Genomic DNA, 16,465 nt, shown 5'->3' with positions numbered 1-16,465 from the left:
TTATTGACATGCACTATTGATCTGCATTAGCAATATTTATGTCTTTAACTTCTAAATTGCTTCATTTGATGTGATAAGTTACCAGGCCACAGATTATCATTAATTTAACTTTAACTTCTATTGTAATGCTAAGCAACGTGAGTACATCTCCATATAGCGAGGATAAACTGGAATCTGTTCACTGAGAAAAAGATGTAAAATTAGAATTCTGAGACATTCCGGAACCAATGGCTGTGAAAGAATTACTCTATAAGACAGCTGTCTTATGCTTCTTTACTTTGTATATGTTGTGTTCTTACAGGAACAATATTGCACAAAAATATTTTAACACTGCAGTGTTTCTCTGTACCATACAGTTCATTTGCACTTGCACTGTTCACGAAATTTTATTGATTTTGCGATAAAACATCTACTTTTAGTTAATTAAAGAATTGTTTTAAAAAAGCATTGAAAAGCTTCTTTGGGTGTAATGGAAAATTCACCACAAACCATACTATAATTGGTAAACAGGAAGTGAGTTTACTGTGTGATAGTATATAGTAGCCAGTTCAAATCATCAGGGCCTTTTGGAGACATAATACAAAGGACACGGTAGCGTGCACATATTACTTAGTACTTATATCCCACTTTGGTGGAAGTTGTTAAATAGGTAAATATTGTTAGGTGCTTTGAGAATCTGATCATTAGGCACTGCAGCCTGGAATAAACTCAGGTAAACAGGTAAGATGTATTTATCATATGTAGTTATATTACCAGAATAAACTTTTAGTCATTCATTTTAGTTGTTTAAAATAAGTATGAATAATTAAAATGTGCTGTAATACAAATGCAGCATGGTATCGACTAAGATTTACACATTTTAAGCATTTAATTCCACTTTTTTTTTATCATATCATTTCAATTAACTGTTTATCAGGAGACTGACTGAAGTTCTTAATTTTATAAAAGTTAGTAACACTGCCTAACATGGTTAGCACTGTTGCCTCACAGTGCCAGGGACCCAGGTTCGATTCTAGCCTTGGATGACTGTGCAGAATTTGCACGTTCTTCCGTGATTGTGTGGGTTTCCTTTCGGTCCTTGGGTTTCCTCCTACAACCCAAAGATGTGGAGGTAGGGTGGATTGGCCATGCTAAGTTGCCCATAGTGTGGTTGTTGGCTTGCTCACTGAGCGGACTGGTTATCGTACATTTGCCCATGGTGTCCAGGAATGTATAAAACAGGTGGGTAAGCCATGGGAAATGTGGGGTTGAAGCGGATCTAGGTGGCACACTGTTCAGAGGGTTGATGCAGACTCAATCGGCCGAAAGGCTTGCTTCTGCACTGTAGGGTTCTATGATTCTATTCAAGCACATTTTAAAGATATTGAAGGCAACTATGATTAGAAAATGAATTCTGGGGCAGAACAGTTCAAATACAAATGTCTCTTTATACTTTTTCTAACAGTTCAGTTGGAACAAACATGAATTAGAGATATTTACCTCCGATTGAATTAATAGTGAGAGTGGCATTAACAGAAGTGTCCTATATCTTTTTGCATGGTGAGACCAGCTCCAAGGCTCGAGCGCATAGTCTAGGCTGATACTCCAGAGCAGCGCTAAACAACGTGCTACTGTTAAAAAGGTGCTGCTTCTTGGACAAGGTATTAAACTAAGACCCATTTATTCTCTGAAGTGAGTGTTAAATATCTCATGGCACTGTTCAGAAATAAAGAGGCTTCTTACTGTGTTCTGATCAAAATTTAGCCATTAATAATGAAGCAAAACAAAAACATTTGTTGCTTTTAATTGCACTTTATTGGGCCTAACACTATATAATTTGATTGCCATTTCTTAGAATTATAAACCTAACCTGTATGTATGAAGAGCAATGTAGTATTTCATTCCAAAGCATTCCACAGGTATGTTATTACATAAAGCTCTTTTGACAACATCCAACAGTAACCACACTTGCAAAATTATTTTCTTGACTGTGAAACAATTGAAGACTCCAAAGACACTCAAAATGCGCTGTGTGAATGCAAGTTTGTCCTTTCTTAAAATGAGACACAGTGGACAGTGGATTAAATTAGTTCCAAGCAGGTTAAATGCAGAATTTCTTTGGCATCATTCAAAATCCTTTCTGCATGAGAGAAAGCATAAATATTGGACATTGCATGAAGACACAAGCTATAAAGGAACATTCTGACATTAACAGTATTGTTGAAGCAAGTTGAAATAAGTGACTTTATATTTTAAGCTCTGCAAAATGATTCTACATTTGATTAAGAAAAGGATTTTGCAGGCTGGGAATTGAACTTATAACGTGGATGTTCTGCTAATTTTTAATGAATGTATTCCATATTATTAATTTGGCTATATTTCCAAGAGCTGATTTTATTTTATATTTAATAAAAAAGTCCGTAGTGCAGTTTATTATGGAACATTCAGAAACTGGTTCCTAGAATTTTCTATTCTCGTCTTCATCTCATTAAATATGATCTTAAAACTTTCATCGTCGTCAGTAAACTGTAATTAATGAATTTCTATTAAAAAGAACTGACCAAACAATCCGAGCTATGATAAGCAGGGAAAGTAAGCCACAAATGGAGACCCCAGATTGATACCTGCTCTCTATTGAATGATCTCCAGTTGGTCTTCACACCCTGGGTAGGGATGAAATATTAAACCATGGGTCCTACTTCTAACTTTATGCATGGCCCAGTGATTGCTGTTGAAACTTGAATGTCTTAATGTTGGGAGGAAACAGGAATGGCAGACCCTTGCAGCTGAATAACCCATGTGCACTTACATCATTTATTATATTCATTCATTAGTCTAAATGTATCACGGTAGCGGCTTCACATTAAATTATACCATAAAACAAGTCAGTCCTTTCAGGAAAGTGAAGAGGAGATTTGGAGGACTACAAAAATACATAATTTTGAAATCTGGATGTCACGTGGAGTGATATCTGAATGTGAAGTAACTTAATAACAAATTAAATATAGAGCTGAATTTTTCCCAATCCAGTACCTAGCACATGTTGAGCTTTCAAAAGGTATATCTCTAATATGTATAAAATAAGAAGCAGCAATACCTAAGATCTTGATATATTGTGTCAGAGCTACTTTGTGGAAAAGAAAATCACCAAAGATCATTTTAGGTTTACAGTAATAATTTAAAGTCTTTTGTGAGGATCTTATGCATTTCATTATCTTTAACTGGATATTCCACTTAATTGAGGAAACAAGTATAACACAAATAAATGAAAATAAGTCAGAAATCAAAGTAAATTAATAGCTTGAACAAAAGAAATTTAAGTTAGATGCTAGAATATCTTAATCTTTCTCTTCTGGGTTCTGCAAAATGCAACTTTTCACTGATCTGATGCCTGTGCAAATAAATAATTTTAACAATATGTGCACACTACTATTTGCAGAAATATTTAGCCTTCATCTAATTGATTCTATCAACTCTAAAATGCTGGAAAACCCATTGCAAAATGAGGAAAATATTACCCTTAAACTCAATGACAAGTACTAATTTTTTTTAACAAACTTCCTGTCTCCTGCTGGCATGGTGCCAATTTGTGACAATCAATTTCAGAGATAGGATTGGCTGGGTTACAGTTAAAATACAAATTGACATCCACTAAACAGTGTTTTAACAGTGTGATATACGGACCAAACGTGTTAAAATAAATAGATCAAGTTATGCCTACTTAACAACAGTGACTGAGCTTCTAGAGCAATCCTAGTTGACCATAGGGTTATTGGCCATAAAAATACAAGTATTTTCTTTCAAAGATATTCAAACTGATATGCAATGTCAAATGTAGACTGACGAATAGTTCCAAAACTCTAATTGGTGATGACACAGTCTTAGTACAAATCAAGAATAATAAAGGTGCGAGAATTATGCGCAAACTGATTTGGATCTTCTGCCTTATTTTTAAAAAAACAAACAAGTCAGTAAACTAGTAATGTTCGTTATTGTGGCCTTCTTGATTGACAAATGTGATTTCAGTTCATGCATGGAGTTTTATACAATTATTTTACAAGATTTTCTGAGTAAAACAATTATGAGCATTACTAGGCTGTTTTGCACAGACACAAATCTGCATATTTTGTATTAATTAACAAACTATGGCCATGATTTCTTCATTGAATTTTTCCAAACGTGTTGGTTTATGTTGCTTAATGGCATATATAATTCTGATTATTTAGGTACTATTGTAGACCGTTTGCACTCAGGCTGCCAATTGAAATTCTATACAATTGTCACCCACGAAATATATTACTTGGCTTTTTCTTTGACCATTGAAAATGCAAATTGTACTTTTCCTGGGTTTTATACTCTCCTCTGCAACTTAACTAGCTCACTTTAGCAATTTTCATGGTCCCATGTCTGTCTGATATTAATATGATTTCACACAGCATGTTTCCTTCCGTCTCACATTTATCACTCAGTCTGTCATCCGCCACCTATAATACACTGAAGCATTTCTTAATTCACCTTTTTCTGATATTGTATTTCATATTTTCCTTTACTCAGTTGCTTGTTATGAGCTCACGTGAAGCATCTTCTACTTCTCATACAAGTCGATCCCGAAATGATTTGTGACTTACCAAGCACAGAAGCTGTGCTTGACTTACTAAGTGTTCCAGCATTTTAATGTTTTTCTATAAATCTTTTTGCTCTGCGTAGCATTTCAGATTGTTCTTAAAGGGATGACTTTATCAGAAATTAATGCTTCATGTGATTCCTTAAGGAATTCAAATGACTGTAAAGTCAAATAAAACCACCAAAGATAAAAATAACATGCCTTCTTCTGTTTATTACTACATTGCTATGTGTTTCTCATTAGGTTCTCAGATGGCTTAACTTACAATCAACCAAAACAGAAATGTGCTCACACAACAAAAATTGAATTCTGAATCAAGAGCAAAGTTAATTTGGACAGTGAATCTGTTGCTGTTAAGTTGCATTCAGCTACATTAAATCGACGACAGATTGAATAGGCCCTGCATACATATAACCAAACTGCATATTCTGACTATAACTATAGCTTTGTTAGCACCATTATATTGTGGCTAAAATAATGTCAAAAACAGTGATTATTTTTCTGTATTATTTGCTATTTATAAATCTCAGAATTATAGATTTACAGAGCCATAGAGTCGTACAGCACATAAACAGGCCGTTTGATCCAACTTGTCCATGCCAACCAGGTATCCTAAATTAATCTATTCTGATTTGCCAGCATTTGGCCAAAATCCCGCTAAACCCTTCCAATTCATATACCCATCCAGATGCCTCTAAAATGTTGACATTCTACCAACCTCTAACACCGCCTCTGGCAGCTTATTTAATACACACACTACCATCTGCATGACAAAGTTGCCCATTAGGTACCTTTTAAACCTTTCCCCTTTCATCTTAAATCTTTAGTTTCCGTCTCTTCTACCCTGGGAGAAAAAGGCCGTGGCTATTCACCGAATCCATGCTCCTCACGATTTTGTAAACCTCTATAAGGTCACCCCTCAGCCTCCGATACTCCAGGAAAAATTGCCCCAGCCTATTCAGCCTCTTCCTGTAGCTCAAACTCTCCTGGCAACATTCCTGTAAGTCTTCCTGGCCCTTTCAAGTTTCACAACATGTTTCCGATAGCAGGGAGACCAGAAATGAATGCAGTATTCCAAAGTGGCCTCACCAGTGATCTGTATAGCCGCAACATGACTTCTCAACTCCTATACTCAATACACTTACCCAGAAACCCTGTCCATCTGTGACTCCACTTTCAATGAATTATGAACCTGCACTCCAAGGCCTCTTTGTTCATCAACAATCCCCAGGGCCTTACCATGAGGTGTGTAAGTCATGCCCTGATTTGCCTTTCCAAAATGCAGCATCTCACATTTTCCTCAGTTAAACTCCATATGTCACTTCTTAGCCCATTTGTCCATCTGATTAAGGTCCCATTGTACTCTAAGGTAACATTTTACTCTCCTCTACACACTCATCTGCAAACTTGTTAACCGTACCTCCTCTGTTCACATTCAAACTCATTTATATAAATGACAAAAGGCAGTGGGCCCAGTATTCCAGGCTAAAAAGCACCCTTTCACCACCACCCTCTGTCTCCTTCCTTTGAGTCACTTTTGTATCCAAATGGCTAGATCTCCCTCTATTCTGTATGTACTAAACTTGATTATCAGTCTACCACGTGGAAACTTGTCAAACACCTTGCTGAATTTCACACAGGCAATGCCCACTATTCTGCCTTCATCAGACCTCTTTGTAACTTCTTCAAAAATCTCAATCAAGTTAGCAAGACACAATTTCCCATGCACAAAGCTATGTCGAATATCCCTGATGAGCCCTTGCCTTTCCAAATACATGCAAATCCTGCCCTTCATAAACCCCTCCAAACCTTACCCATCACTGACATCAGGCTCATCGATCTATAGTTCCCTTGTTTTTTTTCTTACCACCTTTCTTAAATGATGGCGCTATGTCAGCCAAACACCAGTCTTCTGGTACCTCACCTGTGGCTATCAATGGTACAAATATCTCAACAAGGGGCCCAGCAAGCACTTCCCTAGCTTCCCACAAAATTTTGATCAGGTCCAGGGTTTTATCTACCTTCATGCATTTTAAGATGCCCAACACTTCCTCTTCTGTAATGTGGACACTTTTCAAGATGTCACTGTTTATCTCTACAAGTTCTTTAGCTTCCATATCCTTTTCCACGGTAGGCACTGATGCAAAATATTAACTTGCTATCTCTCCCATCTCCTGCAGTTCCACACATAGGTGGCCTTGCCGATCTTTAAGGGGCCCTATTCTCCCCCTGGTTACTCTATTTCTGTTAATGCATTTGTAGAATCTCTTTAGATTCTCCCTCACTCGATTTGCTAAACCTATCTCATGTCCCTTTTTGCCCTCCTTTTAGCGTCTGGTGTATACACCTACTCACTTTATATTCTTCGAGGGATTCACTTGATCCCAGCTGTCCATACGAGACATATGCCTCCTCCTTTTTCTTGACTAAGGCCTCCGTTTCTCTAATCATCAAACATTCCCTCCATCTACCAGCCTTGGCCTTCGCACTAACAGGAGCATGCTGTTTCTGGACTCTCGTTATCACATTTTTGAAATCCTCCCCTTTTTCAGCCATCCCCTTATCTGCAAATTTCCACCCCCAATCAAGTTTTGAAAGTTCTTGCCTAATTTAGTCAAAATTGGCCTTCCTCCAATTTAGAACTTTAACTTTTAGATCAGATCTATCCTTTTTCATAACTAATTTAAACCTAATAGAATTATAATCACTGGCCCTAAAGTGCTCTCTCACTGACAGCTCAGTCCTATTGCCCTGCCCTATTGCCCACCTTTACAATTGTTAGAAATAAAATAATATCTGATTATCATCCTCTAACTTCCTACCAGTCAGAGTCAGAGTCAGAGTGTAGAAACAGACCAACTAGTCCATGCTGACCATAATCCCAAACTAAGCTAATCCCACCAGTCTGTGTTTGGTGCATATTTCTCCAAGCGTTTCTTCTTCATAAAGAAATCTAGAAATAAATCTAGAAATAAGACTGAATCTCAGGAGCAGCTGCAAGATCCATGCTACTCTCAGTCCACCATTTTAGAATTAAAGTGCTGACTTGTTTTTAGATACTTAGTACAAAAATACTCCGGTTTTCATTTCTGCTAGCAGTTGGAGAATTGTCATTAATAATTTTTAATATTTATTGTTAAAGATTTGTTGTCAGTAGTTGTAAGCACATTTAATAATTTTTCATTCTGAGATTATAGTTCTCTGACCAAATATACATTTCTTTGGCCATTGAGAGGACATATTAGAGCTAAGGCGTAGCAATCAGTCAGCTGCACAAGATTTTTTTTTCCCGTGAATTTAACTAGATGGAATTTCATGCTTGGCATGCTGCCCTCTTTCACCAAATTCCTGATAACCATTATTGATGGTGAGGTTAAGTGATTGGAACATAAATATATAAAATTTGCATTTTAATTTATATTGCTTTGAAACAGTAACCAAAGAACATCAAACAATTAATGCTCTTTGAAAGGCAAGTATACTTTAATAATGCTTTAGCAGCCATCCCAATGCACTTTATGAAGTGCCATTGGTGTACTGTTGAAATGTAGTTCCTCATCATTGTATTGAATAGCTTACGATGATGTTGGAGAATGACGTGTAACAAACCAGAGAGGGAAAAATCAGGTGGAGGAGAGTGGGCTTCAAAGGAGCGAGAACAGATCTTGGCAGGATAGAGTGGAATGAAAGGTTGGCGGGACAAACAGTAACTGAACAATAAGTTACTTTTAAAGAGAAGATGGTCCAGGTACGATCAAGAAGTATTCTCTCAAAAGGGATGGGTAGGACAAACAAATCCAAAGCTCCCTGGATGACAAACGAGATAGAAATTAAGAGAAGGGGAAAAAAAGAGTTTCAAAATGGATAAGGAAGAAACATTGGATAGGCTGTTAGTATTTAAAGTTGACAAGGAACCAGGAACATATGAGATGCATCCAACCTTTTCAATTGCATTCCTCATCTGAAGTGTAGTGGCTCTCAGTTTAAATTCACTACCAGACATCTGTCTCAATTGAGAGTGTGGTCTTCTAAGATGGGGATGACTTTACCTTGATCATGGAATAAAAAGATCAGTAGAAAGTGGATACAAAATTGGCTGAGTGATCAGCATCAAAAAGCAATTGTCTATGGATGTTTGCTGGAGGAAGTTTTGTAGTGGAGTTTGTCAGAGATCAGTGTTGGAACCCTTGCTTTTCTTGATATAAATTTGTTATCTAGACCTTAGTGTGCAGGGGACAGTTTAAGTTTGCAGATGACATGAACTTGGAAAGGAATTGTGAACTGTGAGGAGGACAAAGTAGAACTCCAAAAAGGATATAGATAAGCTGACGAAGTGACCAGATAGGTGGTGAGTTGGGTTTCAATGCAGAGAAGTGTGAGGTAATGCATTTTTGTAGGGAGACCATTGAAAGACAACCAAAATAAGGGTACAATTCTAAAGGAGTATGCAGGAGTAGAGGGACCTGGATGCAAGCATGCACAGATCATTGAAGTTAGCATGACAAGTGAGACAGCAGTAAGTAAATAACACAGTATCCCTGACTTTCTTACTAGAGGCATTCAGTACAAGAGCAAGGAGGTGGTGTTGAAATGTATAAAACACTTGTTAGATCTCTGTTAGACTATTGTGTGTAGTTCTTCATGCCACATTAGAGGAATGTTGTGAACGTATTGGAAAGAAAGCAGAAGCAATTTACAAGAATATTTCCAGGAATGAGAAACTTTGGTTATGAGGATAGATTGAAGACGTGAAGTGAATTGGAGCAAAAATGGAGTGAAGAAGGATGAGAGGTGACTTGATAGAGATGTACAAGATGATGAGACTCATAGATAGAGTGGATAGCTAGAGACATTTTCCCCAGGGCAGAAATGACCATTGAGAGGAGGCATAATTTTAAAGGTGATTGGAGGAAGGTATAGGGGACATGTCAGAGTAGTTTATTTACAGAGTGTTGGGTGCATGGAATGCACTGCCAGCTGTGGTAGTGGAGTCAGATACATTAGGGGCATTTAAGCGACTCTTGGATAGGCACATGGACGATAGTAAAATGAAGGGTTTGCAGGGTAGTTTGATCTTGGAGTAGGATAATAGGTTGGCACAACATTGTGCACTGAAGGCCTGTACTGTACTGTTCTATGTAAGTGGGGACTGCTTTCCTTGGGGAGAAGACTAAGGAAATCTGATGGAAGTTTCCAAAATCACATGCAGGCTGTCAGAGTAGATAGGAAGAAACTGGTAAAATGAGAAGAAAGTTTTAAAATGATTTGCAAAAAAAGTAAGGGTTGTACGAGAGAAACCTTTTTCCTTCAGCAAGTAGTTTTTGAATGGAATTCACTGTCTTAAGTGTCAAAGAGACAGGTTCTGTTGAAATGTTTAAGTGAGCCTTGGAAGAATTTTGGACAAAAATAATGCTCAAAGGTATGGGGTAAAAGCAGGTGATCAGCAATAGATAATAACGCTCATTAGATGAGTTGGTGCAAGTATGATGGGCCCAAGTGTAAGCCTTCTGTGATTTTGTTGCAGTAAGCATTAGCAACCAACTTTTGCACAGGAAGGTGATAATAACCAGGTCACTTGTCTGTGCACTATTCAATGGGGGATAATTATCAGCCAGGACACTGAGTCGAATTCCACTACTCTGCCTTGAAATAGTCCATTTTCTTACATCGACCGGAGTGTGGATGGTTCAAAAGATGATACTTTTTCAACTTTGCTGTCCTGCCTTGGTACTCTATTGGAATGTCATTCTTGAATCGCAACCTTCTAAATCTGAGGTAAGAGTGCTACAATCTGAGCACAACTAACACCTTTGGCACCTTTGTACAGAGGAACAGTAGGCTATTCAGCTCCTCATTTGTATTCTGCTATTGTTAATCATGTTGCTGTTTAACTAAAATCTACAACCCTTTAACCTTGACAATTTCCTTCGACACAGAACCCAGAGCTTTTCAGGAATCAAGTTAATATTTCTACTATATTTGTGAAAAATTGGCATGTATAACCTTAAAATTAGAGCTTAAGCATCTATGATCAAAATGAGGAAAGCAGAGGCCCTTCAGCCCAACAAGTCCACACCGACCCCCAGAGCATCCCACCCAGACCCATCCTCCTAAGCTATGCATCCCTGAACACTCTGGGCAATTTACCATGGCCAAACCACCTAGCCTACACATCTTTGGACTGTGGGAGGAAACTAGAGCACCCAAAAGGAAACCCACACAGACACAGGGAGAATGTATTAGCTCTACACAGATAGTCGCCTGAGGTTGGAATTGAACCTAGGCCTCCAGTGCTGTGAAGCAGCTGTGCTAACCCCTGAGCTCCTGTGCTGCCCAAGGGTTATGGCCTCTTATTCCAGGTCCACCCAGATGTTTAAAGAGTCTATCTGTATCTACTACCTCATCGAATCTTCCATTTTCAAAAATTGAAATTACCCCTCAACATTTTAAATACACACTCCACACTCCAGTTGATGTAAGAAAACACACATTTTCAAAGCAGAGTAATAGAATTAGACTCAGTGTGCTGGCTGATAATTATCCCCCAAATGATTAGTGCATAGACAAGTGACCTGGTTGTTATCACCTTTCTGTGCAAAAGCTGGGCTTGCTTCCTTAAGCCTCCATACTATTCTCATGAATCTTTTTGGATTTAATTCTAAGGCCAATCTGAAACTGGGAGGATTACCCCAGGTGGGGTCTGACCAAAGTTCTGAAGATTTGAAATATCAGTCCCTTCCTTTTGAATTCTGACTGTTTGAGATAATGACCAAATGTTCCATTAATCTTTTTGATTACTTAGGGCGCATGAACACTTAAATCCCTTTGTTCCACCACAGGTCCTAGTCTCTAAACAAAGAAAATTTTCCAAATTTGTCACCTTCAAATTGAAAGTAGATAACCTCACACTTCCTCCTTCTGACTCAGTTTACCCACTCACATGATTCTACGTTGCTTTTTAACATCCTCACTCCATTCCTGCAAATGACTGTGCCTTATAACTTAGTATCATTTAAAATTGTGATGGATAATGGAGCAAGGAATTGTCTAAGTCATTAACAGATAGATATGTTGAAACGTTTGGGCTACAATATATAATACCGTGTAATAGCATTTGAAACATCTTGCCAATCAGAGAACAATATCATAAAAATCACAGAATCCCTACAGTGTGAAAACAGGCCCTTCTGCTCAACAAATCCGTGCTGAGTGTCAGAGCATCCCCCTACAACCCACCTAATCTACACACCCCGAACTCTACGGGCAATTCACCTTGGCAATTCCACCTAGCCTGCACATCTTTGGACTGTGGGACGAAACCGGAGCACCAGGAGGAAACCCACGCAGACACGGGGCGAATGTGCAAACTCCACATAGACAGTCGCCTGAGACTGGAGTTGAACCCGGATCCCTGGAGCTGTGAGGTAGCAGTTCTTTAATCCTACTTTCTGTCACCTACCTACCTAATTTTAATTATTTATATTATTTTGCTAATGATCTCTTGCACTGAATCAAAAGCCTTCTGGAAATCCATGTTACCAATGGACATTAGCCCTCTTATGTGTTCTGCTTATGATCCCCACAAAAATAACAGTCCACCAGAATAGTAAGATGTTAGCTACTCATCACAAATCCATTCTCATTTCCTGTAACAGTTCATGCTTGTTCAAGCATTAAGACAAACAGCTTCTAGTAAGTTTCCCACAGCTGATGTAAAATTACTTGTATGCAATTGTTGCAGAGATGGTCATCAGTTTAGAATAAACTGTTAACGGCAATGATAAAAATTGGAACACACTTAGTAATTATCTGTTACATGTTTAACCATACAGTACAATCACATATAGGCTAGCCTGTCTAATATTCCCAGACAAAGCTTTGTAACTAAAGGAAGGAACTTAATGGTAGAATTAACATTACTTTTTTATGAGGTGTTTGTAAGTTCGATGAAGTTATTCCACTTGTGGTGCATCACGATTTTTAAAGCTTAAAACAAAATGCAAAAATTATGAGGAAATCTTATAATGGGTACATTTTAATATCAAAAAACCTTGTGTGTATACAAACATTTTGTGAATTGTATTTGAAAATCATTCTGGTAATATTTTCACTAACTACAAAACGTTATTCCCCTTCATTTTTGTTTTTGCCTTTCACCATTACTTGGTAATGCTGAGGATTTGTCATCTGAATGTACAAGTTTATAGTTTGTATGAATCCCATACAGGATCAAAGGAACACTGAATGACATCAGCTGAAAGATAATGTAGAGATGTGCCTCAAGGACTGTCTAACCTGAGAATGGTGAAGATGAAGGTCAATCTCAGGTTCGTCAGCCCATGAAACACTTCTCATTTGCTAAGAAAAATGCCATCTTCACAGCATTCTCATCCATGTCAGAGTGTGTATGTCTATCTATTTTACATTCTACAAATCAGACATTTCCTGCAATCTATTCTGATGTACTTTTCTACATTAATAACATGGGCATTTATCATACTTATGGCTCTCGCTTTGAAAAATTGAGAGCTTTGTTCACAGTATAATATTGAGTCTTTAATATTAGTTCCAATTTGTGGTATTTTTACAAAGTTTATTAAATGTAATATTATTGGAGGGTTATTGGGATATATACACAATCTGTTTTAAAAGTGCTGTATCTTAGGTTGTACTCCACCAATATTTTTCCATCATAGGAAATATTGGGCTTGTTATTAATTGGTGATACAAATCGTTATTTTTGGAATCAATAAAACAGTGTTCCTCAGCTCAGATTTTGTTAGCTGACATCTTGCAGCAGAGTATTCTTTTACAAATTGGATGGGGTGATTATTGGTTGGTCTTAGAAACGTACATTTAGACGATTTGGCATTGCAGAGCTGCATGCAATTTTTCAGCCAGTTGCCAACTCTGGGGAGCTTTGGAGGTTAACTGACTCAGGGATGATGGCTACTGGCCCAAATTTTTGAGTCAGCATGCAGGTTTCCCACTGTGACCAAAATCCAGCAATGGGTGGAGTTGGCTTCCTGGCAGGTGAATCACTGGAATTACAGTGGCCCACTGAACATTTGTATTTGGATGGCCAAGACATTAGCTTTCTACTAATTAGCCATTTTCTTGAAAATTTCATTGGAGACTTTACGCAAAAGTGAAATTAGCGTCCAATATGAGATCACATACAATATTAGTCACAATATTAGTCAAAGAGGTGCTTTAAAGAAATTTTAATGTACATTTTATTAGTGATGTTAGTTGAGAGATAAAAGTCACTCAAGACAACAGGATAGCTCTCAGTTTAAACATCCCATATAAAAAAATTACATTTCATGTAATGTAATACTTCCACCACATTGCAGTGTTATAAGCAGATTAGGCATTCGAATACAGGGCTCCAGTTTAAGCTAATTAATGCATTTCATTATAACTACCACAGATTTATTTGAATTGCCATAAAGTCAGAGAATAAATGTCAAACCAAACCACAGGCCCAAAAAACAAACAATATCTGGAGAGTGACTTTATTTCTGAAAATAAAAGACAGCTATTCACTTTTAAGTTTGCTGGAAATATTAGTACGCATCGTAACTGAAATAAACAATTAATTATTCTGAATGATAACATTAAAAGATGTTTTAAAATTATTGATTGGAATTATACCCAAAATAACTTTAAACAAGAGGAAATCCAAAGTTACAGCTGCTGATATAAGCAAAACATTTTTTAAAAATGGACAAAATTGTCGGAGAAGCTTAGTAGATTGGGCAGCATCTGCTGAGTTTTTCAGCAGTTTCTGTTTTTATTTCAGATCTTCAGCATCCACATTTTTTTTGTTCAATATTTAAAATGTGGATCCTGCTTCTCACTTTAACAAAAAAGGAAGTATCCATACGGTGCTGCTCACTGTGAGCTACAGTATAAAGTGTAAACTTATTATACATTGTTACGGAAACAATTCATTAACAGCAAGGCCACTTAAGATTTGGGAATAGTCTTGCAAGTTATGATCTCAGTAAAACGCTAATATCTTTAATTGACTTCAGAAATTTTGAGCACATCAGAAAAGCACAGATTGTTTGCCATATTTTAAAGTGTGATGCATTCTATAAAACACGTACAATAATTAAAGTGCAAATGTGTGGATCTGGTCTTCCAAAAAGCAGCACAATTAGATCATGTTTAGAAAGCCAGAATGTTTGTTACAGAGCATGGAAATTACAATCTTTCCCCTTTATATTTAGTGTAGAGAACTTTGATGCAAATATTGCAAAATAAAACTGATTCATGTAATAGTTTTCTGAAGAAAGATCAAGCTTTTCTGCTCCTCCGATGCTGCTTGGCCTGCTGTGTTCATCCAGCTTCACATCATGTTATCTCATGTAATAGTTTGTCAGCTTTAATTTTTGGTTCCAACTGCTAATGTTTCCAGTACTGAAATTATGTGAAGTTGTGTGGCTTAATATTCAACTGCACCTGACAGTGAACTTCAAAAACCATCTCAGAAAAGATTAAGGGTTCAATTTACCACAAATCCTGGGCAGACAGTCTGGTGGGAAACATACAACTAATTGTGGGATTGTCCTCCAGACAAAAACACAGGCAATTCAGATCTTTTTGTGCCTATTAGAATACTTGTACAGGAACTTCTATTTGCCTTTTAATTAATTTCCATATATTCAGGTTTTAATTCAGAATGAAGAATATTTCAGTCTCCAGCAAAACATATCTTTGTGCACACTTCCTGTATGAAATTGTCATTCTGTAGCTGGAAGAATGTATTTAATCATACACCAGAAAGAGCCTTGCATCTTTCCAAGCATGTTCTATCCTCCATTTCAACACTGTTCACTCCAGATCTACATCTCTTAATAAAAGAAAATTATCATCATTTTCACACTCCATCAGCTCTTTGCCCTGATCTTTTGCCCACTTGGACTATTTGCATAGTTTAGGTTTCCATTTTATTTAATGGATTCAGATGTATTCATGGAGGTGCAATAAAAATTCACAAGGATGATTCCAAACTGAGAAGATACACTTCAGATGAAAGGTGTAATAGATTGGGACTCTGCTGTCTAGAGAAGAGATGGCTGATAGATGATCTGACTGAGACCATCAACAGAGTTTAATAGCAGATGAACAGAGAAAATGTTTCTACCAATGGACTATTCAAACCTAGAAGTCATAAATTTGAGCAAGTCACTAACAAATCCAAATGGGGGTTTATCCAAAGAGTAGTAACAACATGGAAATCAGGGAGATTTAAGGAAAAAGCATAAACATATCTAAAGGGAGGTTATTTAAGCATGTGAGGGATAAAAGAATAGAAGCACTTACTAATAGCATTAGACAGTGTAGCTTAGGTGCAAGTTCTTGTCAAGCAGAAACAGGGGCAGACACTACTTGGATTGAATAGCCTGTTTCCATGGAACACACAAATTAACTTGATGAGCTGGCTATTAACAAGTTCAGGCGCTAATTCTCAGCCAGCCTATAGGCTGTCATCTCTGCTATCTAATAATAAATATCCATTATTAAAAAGGTTATGCCTGAATTCGTGGATTAACATCCGTATGGCAGCTTCTGCAACAGATCTTACTGATCTGAAATGTCACTACTGACTAAACTTAGGAACATCTACAAACACCTATTAATACAGGCCAGACATAATTTGGAAACTGCAAATGAATGAATTTTACATGCACATATGTATATAAATATATGAAATAATAGACAATTTATTTGGATTTCTTTAGGTTTTATGTTACAAATTGGAACACGTGAACCTGATTCAAAAACTTTGAATAAACTGTTTCATAGTTGTTGCAAGTGTGGTAGCTATCAACATCACAGCTAATTAAAAGT

General features: G+C 37.2%; 1 long non-coding RNA gene across 1 annotated transcript in view; it reads left to right on the top strand.

Annotated features, from left to right (window-relative positions):
• Nucleotides 1–584: 584 nt before the first annotated feature.
• Nucleotides 585–16,465, top strand: part of LOC132210725 (uncharacterized) — a 37,311-nt gene continuing 21,430 nt past the window's right edge. The window contains exon 1 of the long non-coding RNA XR_009446905.1: nucleotides 585–720. This is a non-coding gene — a long non-coding RNA (uncharacterized LOC132210725). The remainder of the gene's footprint in view (nucleotides 721–16,465) is intronic.

The sequence above is a fragment of the Stegostoma tigrinum genome, chromosome 19, assembly GCF_030684315.1.
Source record: "Stegostoma tigrinum isolate sSteTig4 chromosome 19, sSteTig4.hap1, whole genome shotgun sequence".
In the NCBI taxonomy this organism is placed as follows: Eukaryota; Metazoa; Chordata; class Chondrichthyes; order Orectolobiformes; family Stegostomatidae; genus Stegostoma; species Stegostoma tigrinum.
This window is presented reverse-complemented; position numbering and strand designations above follow the sequence as displayed.